Genomic DNA, 19,459 nt, shown 5'->3' with positions numbered 1-19,459 from the left:
GCCCGGCAAAGACCATGCGCGAATAGAAAAAAATCCCACGGGATGAACCCAGACCGAGACTGATGATTGGTAGGCTCATTTACCAGCCGGCGTTTCGCCCACGCAGCTGCGCTATCACGTTCGCAAGCTCACCTCTTCACGTCAAAACATGTCAAACCATACCAAACAACCAAACAACCATATATCCCTGTAGCGGCGGTTCCACGCCGGTCCCCGATTCTTTCCTTTGCTTCCGTTTTGCTCCGCCACCATTCTTATTTATTTCCAGACCTTCAGAGATGTGTTACACTTGGATTTGAGATCACGAGGCACCCTGGGTTCTTAAGGGCGGTCGCCGTTTGATGTAAGATCTCAATTAGTATCAGTGCTTGCACTTAAAACAAGACAAGCATTGAGTACAGTGTCCTCAATCACAAAATAGCCATTGATATATAATGCGTGTGCGTGTACCCAGCCTGCATACAGCGCAAATGATCGCTTCAACCACTTACACACCACTTTCGAGGAAGAAAACACATTATCATGCAGTTCTGGGTAGTACAATGCATTATAGTAAACCGGAACGTCAGAAACACTATGTTCAACATCACAAGGAGGATGGTCTTCCTCTGCGAGAACGTGGGTAACATGACACGGACGTTTATACAAAAACATGTTGCCAACCAAGCAGTGTACACGAGATATAAAAGGACAAGCGCAGAAACACTAGGAGCATCGAGCAGAAACACTGAGAGTGCCGAGCGCAACAAATAGAGTAGAATGGCTTCAAATAGATGCTGCCCTTAAATCCCCAACAAACAGATCAAGCATGCCTATAGTTGCCAGTAAGTGTCAAACATAGATCTGTTGAAATAATCCTAGCGGGTATGTTACGGTTTATTCTTTTCTTTTTCTTTTCTTACATATTCACGCTTACTCTATGCTGCAATTCTGATCGGACGTTCTCACAGTACTATTTTTAGTCTACTCAACATGTATTTAAGTAAAGCCTCAGCTGGCCTAAACCCCAGCTTCGGCTAAGGTTTAATCTACCTATCTCAAAGCTCCCTGTTTCGTGACTATCTAAGTTCGCGACTGGCTCTCTTCCATCTACTTTGACCCCTCTTGTATCGTCCACCGAAGTGCGAGTGGCGATCTTGAGTTGATCTAAGTCGATAAGAGTTAGTGGCTAACATTTAGCCGAAGCTCGCTCTACGTTGCTCAGCGCTACTTCCGAGAAAGAACGCTGCCCAACTCTCTTACAGATGATCCCAGACTACTTGACCAGAGAGGTCATCGCCTTGCGTTCGTGAGGGCAATCTTGTGATTGCTAGCGTACCGCGAGTGGACCAATGGACAAGTACTCACCATTATACTCCCTAGTTGACCAAAACGGTCGCTAGTGGCACTTGACGCTTCGTCGGTGCCATCGTTCCATCAAGATTCATCCGATACATCTCCTTGTCGCAGTAGCCCTCTGGGTTACTCCCATCGACCTGCTGTTACAAGCCGCCGTAATCGCGTGGATCTTACCCCACATCATCAACGACCCTATCTTTGCAGTTCTAGTAACTGTTCTCCTCACCCTTGCTCTCGTCCGAGTCTGTATCGCCGCACCGCTTCTGGCAGGATTGCTAGTTGCTTTGTACGGTGCATACGTACCCCTGGTCTGAGACACCATGAACATCTTAAACCTATTTTTAAAGTCAGCCTCACTGTTAGCAGTCATCCTGCTGACCTTGACTGACCCCTCTTTCGACGACGAAATCCCATTGATGACCGGCTCCAACTACGAAGCCGACCTCAACCTGATCATCGCGACCCTCGCTGCATTAACCATCCTTGCTCTGACCGTCGTATGGTCCATCCTTACCGCCGGCCCTCTCAGAAGATAAGCCAACGGACGGATGCCCTTATCCGACGCCATTCCCGTAATCTCCGCCGTTTCTACCGCCTTTTTCTTGTTCATTTGCTTGTATTACCTTCAGCGGTGTTGCCGCGAACAAAGACGAGTACGAGCCCAGCTTCCGTTTCATTACGTGCCAGCAACCCCGGCGTATCCGCCACCCATAATCTTCATTCCCGCAGCGTCGCAGCAAACCCTTCACAATGGCAGACCCATCACACCCAGGGGACCTGGAGAGTCCCTCTACGGGTCGTCGCAGTCCAGCTCGGGATCCTCAGGATCGAGCACCGACTCCTACAGAAGCGCCACCGCCAAGTCCGACGAGTCTGTCGACATCACCGATACCCGGGGGGTATTCCTCGACTGAGGAGACTCGCCCCTACCAGGCCTCTTCGCTCAGTCTCCAGTCGCAGGCCAGTCAGGAGAAGAAGGAAGGAATTTGGAGTCGGGCGAAGAAGAGGATGTCGATACCGAGTACGAAGGGGATGAGCTCACCGAGCTCGAAAGAATCCGACTCGAAGACCTCTACCCGAACGAGGAGGAAGATGCTACCTATACCGGAGACAACTGGAGTGGACGCTCCCAGAACAAGTGGGTCGAGTCGGAGTGGGGAACCACATGGGAGCGGGCTCGAGACAGGAGGATCGCAGCGGACGACGCACGAGACCGAGCCCGACTTGCCGCATCCCGAGAGCGGAGACCCCGAGACGATTTCGACGAAGACTCTGGGGAGCTTAGCCTCGGAGCCTCCGCGGCTACCACCAGTACAGCTAGCCCACACCTTGTTTCAGGCTCCTGGCCATCCGATCGAGGAGAGCCAGTCGCCTGGCACCCTCGCACCAGCTGGGTCTACGCCGACCCCAGGGAAGAAACTCCTATGGCCGGAGTCTCGCCCCGACCGGAGTCCGACACAGTCTCTGACCGGTCTGAGACACCCACGGCAACTCCCGCCGTCCCCGCGCACGAGCCGACGGATGGGGAGCTTTGGAGCGAGTATGGCGAGTACGACACCGAAGACCTTGGAACAGTTACTGTTTCCGAGCGTCTCGCCGGAGTCTCTAACTGGGAGCCGTCAGTCCCGTCGAGAGCCTTCGCCGACCCCGTCCCTCTCTCTCAGCGTCCGTGGCCGCTCCTATATCACACGTACGTCGAGTCCCTCGGAGTCCCTCGAGCTGCCCGGGAGTCCCCAGAAATCGAGGCCCGCATGGACCGAGGAAGAGCACATGATGCACGCATCCGTCGAGCAGAAGAAGACGCGCTCCAAGGACCCGGAGGCTGGTGGGACCTACCCGTCGAGCCCGATGCCACAAATGCCGAGATCGAAAACAGGATACGAGCCGCCGCAGTACGATACACCGGCGCCGTCAGAAGAGCAGGTGCCGATCTGGAGGCCAGAGGGAGAGCCTGGAGAGTCTACCAGGAAGAGATCAGTAACGAGGACTCCGATATCGGGCGGTGGAGAAGAAATAAAGAGATCGACCGACTTGCCAGAGAGAGGGCGGAGGCAAAGGATGCCAAGCCACCCCCCAAACCAGGCCCTCGAGCCGACGGTAATGGCGGCGGTGAAGCAGGTCCTTCTTAATGGGCCGCACCCGAGGCCCGCCATCTTCGACCTCCTACCATGGCACGGTCTATATGAAATAATGATGGAGGACATGGAGAAAGACCTGCAGTGGCTGTTCACGGAGGCGGGGGAGGATTATCGACATGCTAAAAGCATGGGCGATGTATACCTCATGAAGAACATTCTAGAAGTGGAAACGTGGCACTGGGCGGCGCTCGTATGGAACGCGGTACGTCCCGAGGTACCTCAGCCTGGATGCGAACCGTATCGAAGACCCCAACCGATGCCCCCTCCCGCGGACATGGGGGGGTTCCTCCCCGAAGGGTTCCTCGGTGGAGCTGGGGAGGATGATGAAGACTACGCGGATCAGGGCGCAGGACCCTCTCGCCCTGACAAAGGAAAGGGCTCGACGGTACCCCCGCTACCACCGTCAGCACCACCACCGTCAGGACCGCCGCCGCGCCCCAACTATGGGGGTTACCCCCCTCCGGGCGACAACCGCAACTTGAGGTCCTTATCAAGGCCACCGAAGCCGCCCATACCGCCAACGCCCCCCTCCCCGCCAGACCCCATTGACCCATGGGTCCTAGCGCCGGGGGCGGCTAATAACCCGTGGAATGACGTAAAACCTAAGCTGATCACTCAGCCCAAGTACTTCACAGGGGTGTCTTCGGACATCACACGGTTCCTCCATCATTGTGAAGTTTACTTCCAGGTCTTTCCCATGTACTACACGATGAACGGTGAGGGGCAGAACCCCTATCGTATCACGTTCGCGCAAGGATACCTACGAGGGGAGGCGCAACAGTGGTGGGTCGATCAATACTATAGGTATCGGGATCCACGAGGTCACTGGAGATTCCCCACTTGGGCAGAGTTCTCCCATGACCTCACCGTCCAATTCCACGAAGTAGCAGAATTGACCATATGGAAGGCGGAGTGGAAAAAGGTCCGGCAGTCGGACTTTAAGTCAGCTGTCGAGTTCTTTGTGAAGTTCGAGCGGCTGGCTCACAAGTGCGAGGAGTTCGGAGACGAGAAGCAGATGTTCGAGGCTGTCGAAGCGGCGATACGCCCAACGGTGCGCAACATGGTTATGCATGGGGACAATGAGCGCCCCACAACCTACGCCGAGTGGAAGGCACGAGTGTTGCGTATCGACGCCAATTATCGTTACGGAGTAGCCCAAGGACTGGGCAGTAAGTCCTCCCAGAACCAAGGCAGTTCCGGTCGAGGCAATCAAGCATCACAGAAGGGGGGTGGGCAGGGTTCTAGTGGCGATAAGAAGGATGCCACGGGGACAACCTATGGAGGTGCCAGTCAGCCGATGGAGATCGACAAGCTGCGAAGCGATAAGCGATGCTTCAAGTGCGGCAATACCGGGTGGAGCTGGGACCATAAATGCCCGACGGACAAGTCCAAGTGGCTTCCCATCAAACTTCCACCTCGCAAGAAAATCCCCGCTCAACGACTTCGCCAATTACTCACAGAGGCCGAGAAGGAGGAAAATGGCAAGGACACGAAGATCGAGGAGGTTAAGGGAGATGAGAAGTCATCAAAAGACGAGCCGGCGTCGAAATAAGCGATTCGACGACGTCGGCTAAGGACTTAGTTTCTACTGGTGCGCACTCATGTACTTCTAGCCGGACTTATACTACATATGTAGGTACTCCGTACGAACAATATACCAATTTTTTCGCCGCGTTACCAGTTGAAGAAACTAAGGAAAGTGAATCGCCCAACCACCACGGCGTAGGAGGGGATTTCCGCCACTCCGCGCAGCCTGCGCTCAGTACTGAACCCCTAGGGGCTGTCCGAGCTCAGGAACCCCCAGCTCACCGCACAGGGAAAGCCCCTCGAGGGCAGAGCCCCCTAGGTCAAGTCACGACTGCACCCCAGACGTGGGGAGGTCACCCCGGAGGGGGAGAAAGGTCGACAACCCAGCCCGCTGGGCCTGCGTCTTCGTCTGTGGAGCCGTCTGTTCCAGCGGGATGCGTCGAAAAAGCAGCTGAGGCGATGAACTCAGGCGACCACCCTCACCCAGTAGCCCTTACATCGGCAAACAGTGAGGACCTCTTGAGGGAGCCAATATGTGTGCCCCCGCGAAGGGTTACCCGAAGTACCGCCGGGTCCAGGAAGAGCAGTAAGTACGGATCCGCAGTGGAGGTTACAACGCCGCGCACAAGCGCCCATGGCCAGGGCCGAACACAGGGCAGCGAGCCCTCCTCCACCACCTCGACTTTCAAAGGCGCCCAAGTGCCGCCTCGGGACCTCTCTTGTCCCGGTGACCAAATGCCACTTCGAGGGAAGACCCCATCGGTCTCATTGGAAGAAGTAGAAGACGAAGAAGCCTACTTACGGTCCGATATCCCGGTCACACCACCCAAGGGGACGTCCCATGTGACCCCCAGGGAAGTCGACAAAGGACTATCCCCGCAGGAGGACAACACTCCCTGTTACACCATCCAGGACATGTACTATGAGCCTCATAGCGTGCTTTGGACCCGTCGGGCTCTACGCATCGCCAGAGGGGACGCGGCGGCCCGAGCCGTCCTCAACGGATGGGTACACCCCCGACGTCGGGAAGAGGTGACGGATCAGTTATGTTACCAACTAGAGGAGCAGACGGAGACGGCTGCCCAAGCCAGAGAAAGGTGGCAATGGATGGAAGATTTACAAAAGCCCCCAATGTATATACGAGGAAGGAAGGGGCGTAACGTTTCGATAAAAGTGCAATTAGAAACGTTGGACACCAGGGAAACCCACGCCGTGAACGCTTTAGTGGACAGTGGGGCCACCGGTAGTTCAATTGACCGCGCCTGGGCTCGGGCCCACGACCTCAACCTTAAAAAGGCTGCCCGACCCGTTCCGGTCTATAATGCCGACGGCACCCGCAACAAAGGAGGGGATATCACCGAGTATGCCGAAGTACGGCTGCGCATAGGAGACCATGTGGAACGGATCGAACTAGCCGTAGTCGACCTAGGTTCCACCCCTCTGTTCCTGGGGCATGACTGGCTGCAACGCCACAACCCACTCATTGACTGGGATACCGGGGCGGTTACCTTGGCCCGATGCACGTGCAGGAAAATCCTCTTTTCCCTTCCCGACACTGATCCCTCGGCACGATGGGACAAGTACGAAGAAGGGGATACCATTCTGGTAATAGACTTTGAAGAAGCCTTCCACGTGCAGGCTATGGGGACTAAAGCCAACGAACTAGCCGCCCGAGCAAATGCCAAGAAGGACACCAAATCGTTCGAAGAAATAGTGCCCGAAGAATATCGGGACTTCAAGGATATCTTCGATAAGGAAAACTTCGACGAACTTCCCCCTCGTAAACCCTGGGACCACGCCATCGAGTTGATCCCCAATGCTAATGCCAATCTGGACTGTAAGGTCTACCCGCTCAACCCGACGGAGCAGGAAGAGTTGGACAAGTTTTTAGACGAGAACTTATCCACCAGGCGCATTCAGGCCTCGAAATCCCCAATGGCCTCTCCGTTCTTCTTCGTTAAAAAGAAGGATGGGAAATTACGACCCGTCCAAGACTACCGTAAACTTAACGAGATGACCATCAAGAACCGTTATCCGTTACCGCTTATCGGGGAGCTAATGGACCGGCTGAAGAGGGCCAAGTACTTCACCAAGCTAGACGTACGGTGGGGTTACAACAACGTACGAATCAAAAAGGGGGACGAATGGAAAGCCGCCTTTCGAACCAACCGTGGTCTCTATGAGCCCCTCGTCATGTTCTTTGGGCTCACCAACTCTCCAGCGACATTCCAGTGGATGATGAACGACATTTTCAAGGATCTCATCACTGCCGGCGAAGTGTCGGTATACCTGGACGACATCCTCATTGCCTCCAAGACCAAGGCGGAGCACAAGAGGATCGTACGAGAAGTCCTCCAGATATTACGAGAGAATAACCTGTTCCTAAAGGCGGAAAAGTGTGAGTTCGAGGTGGAAGAAACCGAGTACTTGGGGGTCATAATCAGCGAAGGGAGGATCCGTATGGACCCCGTCAAGATTGCGGGCCTACTTGATTGGCCGACTCCCCGTCGTAAACAAGAATTGCAATCCTTTCTCGGGTTTTGTAACTTCTATCGACGGTTCATTCGGGACTATAGCAAGCACATCAAACCACTTACGTCCCTCATGTTAGCCACTAACTCAAATCGACTTAGATCGTGTTAGGATCGCTACTCGCACTTCGGTAGACGATACACCAACAGGTCAAAGGCAACGTAAGTCGATGGGGCACTTAGACAGAAGAACGGAGTTCGATGTTAGGTAGAATAAACCTTAGCCGAAGCTGGGGTTCAGACCAGCTGAGGCTCTACTTAAATACACGTAAGTATTCTAAAAATACTACTGCGCAGTCCGTCCGTGATGATCGCGCGTTGCGTAATCCGGCTGACTAAAGAAAGGAAAAGAAAAGAAAAGAAAAGGAAAAGAAAAAGAAAAGAATAACCGTAACATTACCCCCTCCTTAAGACTCATTCGTCCCGAATGAGAATATCTCCTCCCTTCCGCACCAGCGAATTGAGGGGCTCCCTTCTGCTTTAAAACAGGATCGATTGGACCTCCGCTACCCCATAAAAAGTCACAACAGTGGGTTCGGCCTCAGACCCTCTCTCCCCCTGGACTCAGGTCCCAAAACTTCCTGAGCCACTTTGCGCCGGTTAAGCCTCAATTGTCTGTCGGGATCCGCGATCCCTAAGGGTTCAGTACTCGTGATTGAGCGGTGGAAATCCCCTTCTACACCGTAAAGAAGGCCTCTTTAGGCCGCGCTCGTCTGGAATGAATCGTTGGAGTCAGCTCCTCCGCTTGAGGTGGATTGTCGTGACTCCGAGTAGAACGACCAGGTATCATCATCATCATCGTTGTCATCATCTTCGGAGTCGAAGTCCCAGTTTTCATACACCCGTTGCAGGTTTTCAAGGTCCAGTTTGGAGTCCTCGTCCAAACCGTCTTCCACGATTGGTATTCCGTCTGCTTCTTCCTGTGTAACGACTTCTCGTACTGCTATCGATGATGGTGAAGTAGAGTGTCGTGGGTTCGTGCACTCGGAGGAATAGGTCGTCTCGATGTCTGTGACACATGGGGTATCCGGATCATGGTAGACCAATCCCACGCCTGGGGGTATTTTGTCATCTCGTCCGACTGTCTTCCCGTGTTTATCGACCTCCCAGTGAATCCGTTGGAGACGCGCTTCGTACTCGTTTACGAGCTCCTCTGCGTTCGCCATGTCTGACCGTTTGACCCAGGAATTCTCCTCTCTCGGGTACCCTCTCCACTTCACTAGATATTCAGTTATCGCGCGACGAGTTCGTCCGCGACCTACCACTTTGTCCCGTTGTTCCACTATCTCCTCGATTTCGTATTCCTCTTCGTCATCAATTAGTTCTGGGGGTGGACGTTCGGGACGTGGCTGACTTGGAAATGCAGGGGCGACGTAAGGAGTAAGGAGCGATTCATTGAATCGATTGTGAATTCTCCATCGTGCGGGTAGCTTTAACTCGTAGGCGGAGATCCCTTTCTTAGCGATAATGTCAAAAGGGCCGACTCGTCGATCTCCGAGTTTCTTGGTGGGTCGCGGCAGGTTAAGGTTGGTTGTGTCGAGCCATACCTTATCCCCCGGTCGGTATTCGACTGCCGCGCCCCTGTGCTTGTCATAGCTCCTCTTCATTGCCTCCGCCGCCTTTTCCAGAGAGTCCCTTGCTTCTTTTTGGGTTTTTTCAATTTCTTCTACCAGTTTCCCCGCCGCTGGGACTGCCGCTGCCTTTTGAGGTTTCTTAATAACCTCTCCGTCTCGTCCGAAGATAACTCGGTACGGGGAGTATCCCGTGGATGCATGTTGGCGATTATTATGGGTGAACGCCGCAAGTGGTAACCAATCGCTCCAGTCATCTTGTCGATCATTAACGAACATCTTGAGATACTTTTCGATCTCCTGGTTTACCCTTTCAGTCTGGCCGTCTGTCTGCGGGTGGTATGCTGTAGAAGGGTTCCCCTCGACATGGAGCAGTCGGTAGAATTCCTTCATAAACTTGGAAACAAAAACCGACCCTCGGTCGGAGATCACCTTTTCAGGCATTACACCGTAGGGTACGTAGACGTAGTCTCTTAGGATTTTAGCGAATCCGAGGGAAGTAAGCTCTTCGGTGCAGGCAATAGGGATGATGGCTTTAGAAAATCGGTCGACGATAACGAGGATTGAGTCGTAGCCTTTGGAATTCGGGAGTTTGGTGATCATGTCGACCGAAATGTGGGTCCATGGGCGTACGGGTATTTCGTTAGGATGCAAAGGGGCCCGTTTCGGGCGACGGTCCGCCTTGGTTCGCTGGCAGACTTCGCACCCTTTTACATAGGCTTCTATGTCTCGACGCATCCGGGGCCACCAGTAATCGCGAAGTACCAACTCTTTGGTCTTCTCAATTCCTGGGTGTCCAGCTGTGACGTGGTCGTGCTTGAGGGCGATGATTTGCCCTCGAAGATCCCGATCTACTGGCACGTAAATGCGTCCGTCATACCAGAGTAGGTCCTGCTCACGGGACACCCCTTTTTCGTGGTTGAGGGAGTCCGAAATGCCCTTGTCCCAATGGCGGGGATCGTGCGTAGCGGCTTTGATCCTTTCGTGCAAGTCCTCCGTGGTCGGCATTATCAGGGCCCTAAAGTGTTCCGCTTTAAGGACCACAACGTCCCGATTGTCCCCCTTTCCCTGGTCGTGATCTGCCCTCCTTGATAGAAGGTCGGCTTTGCGATTTTGTGCCCCGGGTTTGTGGTGCAAGGTGAACTGGTACTCCGCCAGCTCAGTTACCCACCGTGCTTGTCGTCGGTTGAGTTTCTGAGGCTTGCGGAAGTACTGGAGATTGGAGTGGTCCGTCCAAATCTCAAAGTCTTCCCTTGCTCCCATGAGGTACTGTCGCCACTCCTCGAGGGCGATCATTATGGCTAAGAGCTCCTTGTCATAGATTTCGTAGTTTCGTTCTGTGATTGACAAGGCCCGGGAGAGGAAGGCTACTGGCCTCCATTTCTCGTCCTGCCACTGGGAGAGTACCGCCCCTACCGCTCCCTCGCTGGAATCCGCCTCTACCCGGAATCGTCCCTGATCCAGTGGAATGGCAAGTACCACGTCCTCCCGGAATAACTCCTTTAGTTTCCGGAAAGCTTCTTCTTGGGCTTTTCCCCAGTTCCATTCTTGTTTGCCGGTGAGAGACGTAAGTGGTCGAACGTGACGGCTGTAATCTCGAATGAATCGTCGGTAGAAGTTACAAAATCCGAGAAAGGATTGTAACTCCTGTTTACGACGGGGAGTTGGCCAGTCAAGTAGGCCCGCAATCTTGACGGGGTCCATACGGATCTTCCCTTCGCTAATGATAACCCCTAAATATTCGGTTTCCTCCACCTCGAATTCGCACTTCTCTGCCTTCAGGAACAGGTTGTTTTCTCGTAATATTTGGAGGACTTTCCGTACAATCCTCTTATGCTCCGCCTTGGTCTTGGAGGCAATGAGAATATCATCCAAGTATACCGACACTTCCCCAGCAGTGATGAGATCCTTGAAAATATCGTTCATCATCCATTGGAAGGTGGCGGGAGAGTTGGTGAGCCCGAAGAACATGACGAGGGGCTCGTAGAGGCCGCGATTGGTTCGAAAAGCGGCCTTCCACTCGTCTCCCTTCTTGATTCGCACGTTGTTGTAGCCCCACCGGACGTCCAGCTTGGTAAAGTACTTGGCCTTCTTTAGTCGGTCCATGAGCTCTCCGATAAGCGGTAACGGATAACGGTTCTTGATGGTCATCTCGTTAAGCTTTCGATAGTCCTGGACGGGTCGTAGCTTCCCATCCTTCTTTTTAACGAAAAAGAACGGAGAGGCCATTGGAGATTTCGAGGCCTGGATCCGTCCGGTGGCTAAGTTTTCATCCAGGAACTTGTCCAGTTCCTCCTGTTCCACCGGATTGAGCGGGTAGACTTTACAGTCGAGGTTGGCGTTAGCGTTAGGGATTAGCTCAATGGCATGATCCCAGGGTTTACGAGGGGGAAGTTCATCGAAGTTCTCTTTGTCGAAGATATCTTTGAAGTCCCGATACTCCTCGGGTACTATTTCCTCAAATGACTTGGCGTCCTTTTTGGCGTTGGCTTGGGCGGCTAGCTCGTTGGCCCTAGTCCCCATAGCCCTGACGTGGAATGCTTCTTCGAAATCGATTACTAGAATAGTGTCCCCTTCCTCGTATTCGTCCCATCGTGCTGACGGGTCGGTGTCGGGCAGGGAAAAGGGAATCTTCCTGCACGTACACCGGGCCAATGTAACTGCTCCGGTGTCCCAATCAATGAGCGGGTTATGACGTTGTAACCAGTCATGCCCCAGGAACAAGGGGGTGGAACCGAGGTCGACTACGGCCAGTTCTATTCGTTCCACGTGGTCTCCTATCCGTAGCCGTACTTCGGCATACTCGGTGATATCTCCTCCTTTGTTACGGGTGCCGTCGGCATTGTAGACCGGGACGGGTCGGGCCGCTTTCTTCAGGTTGAGATCGTGGGCCTGGGCCCAGGCGCGATCGATTGAGCTTCCGGTGGCTCCACTGTCAACTAGGGCAGACACCGCGTGGACTTCCCGAGTATCGAGTGTTTCCAACTGTACTTTTATTGAGACATTCCGCCCCTTCCTTCCTCGTATGTACATTGGTGGCTTCTGTAAATCCTCCATCCATTGCCACCGCTCTCTGGCCTGCGCCGCTGTTTCCGTCTGCTCCTCCAGCTGATGACATAGTTGGTCCGTCACTTCCTCGCGTCGTCGCGGGTGTACCCATCCGTTGAGAACGGCGCGAGCTGCCGCATCTCCTCGAGCAATCCGTAAGGCCCGACGGGTCCACAGGATGCCGTGGGGCTCGTAATACATCGCCGCAAATACCTTCTGGTCGTTGGCATTCGCGGTGAGAGACACGGCGGGGGACGAGGGCCTCCTCGGGGTTACGACCGGTATGTCGGACCGTAGGTGGGCTTCTTCGTCTTCCACTTCTTCCACGGATACCTGGGGTCTTGTACTCGTGCGCGGCAGTTGGTCGCCGGGCCGGTCGGGAAGGCCCCTCGGTGGCATTTGGTCACCTTCCGACGAGTCGGTAGAGGAGGGCGCTCTGCCCTTTCTTCGGCCCTGGCCTCGGGCGTTTGTGCTCGGCGTTGTAACCTCTACGGTCATCCTAGACTTACTGCTCTTCCTAGACCCGGCGGTACTTCGGGTTGCCCTTCGCGGACGCACACATGTTGGCTCCCCCGAGGGGTCTGCACTGTTTGCCGTCGGGTGTCCCTTGGCTACTAGGGGCAGGTGGTCCTTCGAGTTCCTCGCCTCAGCTGCTTTTCCGACGCTTCCCGCTGGAACAGACGCCTTCACAGGCGAAGACGCAGGCCCAGCCGGCTGGGCTGACGACCTTTCTCCCTCTCCGGGCTGACCTCCCTTCGTCAAGGGTGCAGTCGAGACTCGACCTAGGGGGCTCTGCCCTCGAGGGGCTTTCCCTGTGCGGTCGGCCGGGGGTTCCTGAGCTTGGACGGCCCCTAGGGGTTCAGTGCTTGTCGCAGACCGCGACGAGCGGCGGTAATCCCCTCCTACGCCATTGGCGCTTTGCGATTCATCGTCCTTAATTTCCTCAATTGGTAACGCGGCGAAAAAGTTGGTATATTGATCGTAGGGAGTACCTACACATACAGTTTGAGCTTTACTACAAGTACATGAGCGCGCACCAGATGAAATTAAGTCCTTAGCCGACGCCGTCGAATCGCTTATTTCGACGCCGGCTCGTCTTTTGACGACTTCTTCTCCTCTTTGACCTCCTCGACCTTGGTGTCCTTTCCTAGATCTTCCTTCTCGGCCTCAGCGAGCAATTGGCGGAGGCGGGCGACATTAGGTTTTTTGCGTGGTGGGAGTTTGACGGGGAGCCACTTGGATTTGTCGTCTGGGCACTTGTGCTTAGGGTTCCACCCCGTGTTTCCGCACTTAAAGCACCGCTTGTCGGACCGCAGCTTGTCGATCTCCATTGGCTGCCCTGCTCCACCGTATGTTGTTCCCGTGGCGTCCTTCTTATCGCCCCCGGAACCGCTTCCCTTCGATTGATTGCCTCGACCCGAACCGCCTTGGTTCGAGGAGGACTTACTGCCCAGCCCTTGGGCGACCCCGTATCGATAATTCGCGTCAATACGCAATACTCGTGCCTTCCACTGGGCATAGGTTGTGGGGCGCTCATTGTCCCCATGCATAACCGTATTGCGTACCGTCGGCCTGATTGCCGCTTCCACTGCCTCGAACATCTGCTTCTCGTCTCCGAACTCCTCGCACTTGTGGGCCAGCCGCTCGAACTTGGCAAAGAACTCGACTGCGGACTTGAAGTCCGCCTGTCGGATCTTTTTCCATTTGGCTTTCCATATTGTTAACTCCGCTACTTCGCGGAACTCGCGCTTGAGGTCCTCGGAGAATTCCGCCCAGGTGGGGAATCTCCAATGACCTTGCGGGTCCCGATACCGGTAGTACTGGTCGACCCACCATTGTTGCGCGTCCCCTCGTAGGTACCCTTGAGCGAATGTAATGCGGTAGGGGTTATGCCCCTGGTCGTTCATGGAGTAATACATGGGAAACACCGCGAAGTAAACTTCGCAGTGATGTAGGAAGCGCGTGATGTCCGAGGAAACCCCGGTGAAGTACTCGGGCTGAGTAACGAGTTTGGGTTTAACGTCATTCCAGGGATTGTTAACGGCTCCCGGCGCGAGTTGCCAGGGAGGGATTGGATCAGGAGGGGATGGTACGTGCGGCGGTACCGGCGGTTTAGGCGGTCGCGATACCGACCGCAAATTTCGATTTTCCCCCGGGGGAGGGTATCCCGCGGGGTTTGGGTATCGCGGCGGCTTTGGCGGAAACGGGGGTACCGTGGACCCCTTTCCTTTGTCTTGTGTGGACGGCCCAGCGCCTGGGTCGTCCATATCGTCATCGTCTTCTCCCGCTCCTCCGAAGAAGCCTTCGGGGAAGAAGTCCGAGGGGTCCGTGGGATGAGGCATCGGTTGAGGCCTCCTGTACGCTTCACACCCCCGCTGTGGTGCATTGGGGTTCACCAGGTTCCAGACGATAGCCGCCCGGTGCCAGGTCTCTACTTCGAGGATGTTCTTCATTAGATATACATCCCCCATTTGTTTCGCGTGGCGGTAGTCTTCGCCCGCCTCGGAGAAGAGCCACTGCGGGTCTCTCTCCATATCTTCCATCATGATCTCATACAACCCGTGCCAGGGTAATAACTCGAAGATGCCCGGCCTAGGCACTGGTCCCTGAAGAAGAACCTGCTTCACCGCCGCCATTACCGTCGGTTCCAGGGCTTGGTTTGGGGGCCGACTTGGCATCCTCTGCCTCCTTCCTCTCTCGGGCGATTCGGTCAATTTCTTTGTTTCGCCTCCACCTCCCGATGTCGGAGTCCTCGTTGGAGATCTCCTCCTGATAGACTCTCCATGCTCGGGCTCTGGCCTCGAGATCTGTTCCTGCCCTCCGGGCGTATCCGGTGTAGCGAACGGCAGCGGCTCGTATCCGGTTGTCGATTTCGGCGGGAGTGGCGTCGGGCTCGACGGGTAAGTCCCAGAAGCCATCGGGCCCATAGAGGGCGTCCTCTTCGGCGCGTCGGATGCGTGCATCGTGCGCTCGGCCTCGCTCCATTCTGGCCTGGACCTCTGGGGACTCCCTGGCAGCTCGATTGAGTCGGAGGGACTCGACGTACGTGTGATAAAGGAGTGGCCATGGGCACTGGGCGAGGGGGACGGGATCGGCGAAGGCTCGCGACGGGACGGACGGTTCCCAGTCGGAGACTCCGGCGAGGCGCTCGGCGGCGGTAACTGTCCCAAGTTCCTCGGCGTCGAGATCTGGGAACTCGCTCCAAAGCTCCCCACTCGTCGGCTCGATCGAGGGGACGGGGGCAGGGAGCGTTGGTGCCTCGGACCTTTCAGGGATCGGGTCGGGCTCTCTTCTGGTCGCGACTCTGGCCACAGGAGTCTCTTCCCTGTCGTCGGCATAGACCCAGCTGGTGTCGGGGTACCAGGCGACTGGGGGGCCTCTATCGGTTGGCCAGGCCCTTGGAAGAGACTGTGAGTGAGTTGTACTGGTGGAAGCCGCGGAGGCTCCGAGGCCAAGCTCTCCGGAATCGGCGTCGTAGTCGTCCTTTTGCCTCTGTATAAACCTTCGGCGCTCTGCTCCGAGGTCGGAATCTCCCCACTGGGCCTCGACCCACTTTGTGGACGACCTTCCGGACCAGTTGTCTCCGGTATAGGTCGCATCCTCCTCCGTATTCGGGTAGAGGTCGTCGAGGATGGCGTCGAGGCGGGTTCTTTCCCACTCGGTGAGCTCGTCCCCTTCGAACTCGGTGTCAGAGCCTTCTTCGCCCGCGACCAGATGCCTGGTGCCTTGTCCTCGGCTTCCGTCGGGGCTTGACTCGCCCTCGACTGGAGACTGGTCGAAGAGACCTGGTAGGGGCGAGTCTCCTCTGTCGAGGAGTACGCCCCTGGTATCGGCGATGTCGACGGAGTCGGTTGACTCGTCGGTGGCGCTTCTGTAGGAGTCGGTGCTCGACTCTGAGGATCGCGAGCTGGGTCGCGACGATCCGTAGAGGGACTCTCCATAGAGAGAGTGTAGTTCTAGCCGAGGGGTTTCTGGAACTGGGAGTGTTTGTTGTGAGGCCGCGGGGATATCTATCACCTGCGGGGGATACGCGGGTACGCTGGGCACGTAGTGAAAAGGGAGCTGAGGTCGAACCCTTCTCTGTTGTCGGCAGCAGCGGAGTGTGTAGTATAAAGAAATGGACAAGAAAAAGGCGGTAAAAGTTACGAAGATTGCAGGAATGGCGTCGGACCAGGGCATCCGTATAGAGATCTATCCTTGGCGTAGGTCGACGATTGACCATGCAAGCTGGTATACCGCGAGAATGGTGAGAACGATGAGAAGTGCGATAATCAAGCTAAGGTCGTTTTCGTAGTTGGAAACGTTCATTAACGAGATTTCGCAGGTTTCGTCAGCGGGAGAGCTCGTCACTATTAACAACACGATTGTCAATAGGGAAGCGAGCTGAAGGGCGAGAATGAAAGGTTTAATGTTGGGATACGTGATTCCTAAACGAGGCGGGGATATAGCGAGTACAGGGCGACTAGCAGACCTGCTAGCAACGCTGCCGATATTCCGAGTCCGATTAGGACGAAGGTGAGGAGTATTGTGGTGACGACTCCAAGAAGGTAGTCGTCGAAGAGGATTGATTCAACAATCAACCGGGTTACTAACAACAGAAGAAGTAGCCGAGGGGGTATTAGCCACAAGGCTAGTGCAACGAGGTAGTGTATCGGATGAATGGTGACGGTGAGTGCTTTTCCGTTGGTCCACTCGCTGTACGTTGACAAGCACCGGGTTGTCCACACGAACGTAGGCGATGACCTCTCTGGTCAAGCAGGGTAATTTCTCGTAAAAGAGTTGGGCAGCGCTCTTTCTCGGAAGTGACGCTGAGCAATGTAGATCGAGCTTCGGCTAAATGTTAGCCACTAACTCAAATCGACTTAGATCGTGTTAGGATCGCTACTCGCACTTCGGTAGACGATACACCAACAGGTCAAAGGCAACGTAAGTCGATGGGGCACTTAGACAGAAGAACGGAGTTCGATGTTAGGTAGAATAAACCTTAGCCGAAGCTGGGGTTCAGACCAGCTGAGGCTCTACTTAAATACACGTAAGTATTCTAAAAATACTACTGCGCAGTCCGTCCGTGATGATCGCGCGTTGCGTAATCCGGCTGACTAAAGAAAGGAAAAGAAAAGAAAAGAAAAGGAAAAGAAAAAGAAAAGAATAACCGTAACACCTCACCGGCAAACAAGAATGGAAGTGGGGGGAGGCCCAAGAGGGAGCATTTAGGAAACTCAAGGAGTTGTTCCGGGAGGACGTGGTGCTTGCCGTCCCGCTCGACCAAGGACGATTCAGGGTGGAGGCAGACTCCAGTGAAGGGGCAATAGGGGCGGTGCTTTCCCAATGGCAAGACGAAAAGTGGAGACCAGTGGCCTTCCTTTCCAGAGCCTTATCCGTCACGGAGCGGAACTACGAGATCTACGATAAGGAACTCCTAGCCATCATGATCGCTCTCGAAGAATGGCGCCAGTACCTGATGGGGGCGAGGGAGGACTTTGAGATCTGGACGGACCACTCCAATCTCCAGTACTTCCGTAAGCCCCAGAAGCTCAATCGACGACAAGCGCGGTGGGTAACGGAACTGGCGGAGTACCAGTTCACGTTGCACCACAAACCGGGGGCGCAAAACCGCAAAGCAGACCTCCTGTCGAGGAGGGCGGACCACGACCAAGGCAAGGAAGACAATCGAGATGTCGTAGTACTCAAGGCAGAGCATTTTAGGGCCTTAATCATGCCCACGGCCGAGGAACTGCACGAGCGGATCAAAGCAGCAACGTACGACCCCCGCCGCTGGGATAGAGGGATATCCGATTCCCTCAACCATGAAAAGGGTGTCTCTCAGGAGCAGGACTTGTTATGGTATGACGGACGGATCTACGTACCAGTAGACCACGATCTGCGGGGACAGATCATAGCCCTGAAGCATGATCATGTCACCGCTGGACATCCTGGCATCGAGAAGACCAAGGAACTGATCCTTCGGGATTACTGGTGGCCGCGAATGCGTCGGGATGTAGAAGCCTATGTGAAAGGGTGTGAGGTTTGTCAGCAGACTAAGGTCGACCGTCGCCCCAAGAAGGCTCTGTTACATCCCAACGAGATCCCAGTTCGACCATGGACTCACATCTCGGTCGACATGATCACCAAACTCCCGAACTCCAGAGGGTTCGACTCTGTCCTAGTCATCGTAGACCGGTTTTCAAAAGCTATCATCCCCATCGCATGCATGGAGGCACTCACCTCCCTGGGCTTCGTGAAGATCCTGAGAGATTACGTCTACATCCCCTACGGGGTCATGCCGGAAAAAGTAATCTCGGATCGAGGCTCGGTATTCGTCTCAAAATTCATGAAAGAATTTTACCGACTCCTCCATATCAAAGGAAACCCATCAACTGCCTACCACCCTCAGACGGACGGGCAGACCGAGAGAGTTAACCAAGAGATCGAGAAGTATCTCAAAATGTTCGTCCATGACAGGCAGGACGATTGGAGCGAGTGGCTCCCCTTGGCGGCGTTCACACATAACAATCGCCAACACTCCGCAACGGGGTACTCCCCCTACAAAGTCATCTTTGGAAGGGATGGGAAAGTTATTAAAAAGCCTCAAAGGATGGCCACAGTCCCGGCGGCGGGAAGACTAGTGGAAGAGATAGAAAGAGCGCAAGGCGAGGCAAAGAAGTCATTGGAGAAGGCGGCGGAGACGATGAAGAAGGCCTACGACAAACACAAGGACCCCGCGATCGAATACAAGGTGGGGGACAAGGTGTGGCTCGATGCGACCAATCTTCACCTCCCTCGCCCAACCAAAAAGCTCAGGGACCGTCAAGTAGGCCCCTTCGTCATTGTCTCGAAAAAGGGAGTTTCAGCGTACGAACTGAAACTACCCACGGGCTGGAAGATTCACAATCACTTCAACGAATCTCTTCTGACCCCATACGTCCTTCCCGCCTTTCCCAATCAACCGTACCCTGAGCGACCGCCCCCGGAGTTGATTGATGACGAAGAAGAGTATGAGATCGAAGAGATAGTGGAACAACGAGACAAAGTAATCGGGCGAGGAAGGAACAGACGAACGATCACAGAATACCTGGTGAAATGGAAGGGTTACCCGATGGAGGAGAACTCTTGGGTAAAACGTTCCAGCATGGCTAACGCCGAGGAGCTAGTCAACGAATACGAGGCTCGCATCCAGCGAATTCAATGGGAAGTCGACAAACATGGAAAGACGGTCAGGAGAGATACGAAAATACCCCCTGGCATGGGAATGGTATATCACGACCCAGACACCCCTTGTGTAACCGACATCGAAACCGTCTACTCC

This window comes from Desarmillaria tabescens (genome assembly GCF_030435595.1).
Source record: "Desarmillaria tabescens strain CCBAS 213 chromosome Unknown EV420scaffold_4, whole genome shotgun sequence".
In the NCBI taxonomy this organism is placed as follows: Eukaryota; Fungi; Basidiomycota; class Agaricomycetes; order Agaricales; family Physalacriaceae; genus Desarmillaria; species Desarmillaria tabescens.
Note: the sequence above shows the minus strand (reverse complement) of the source record.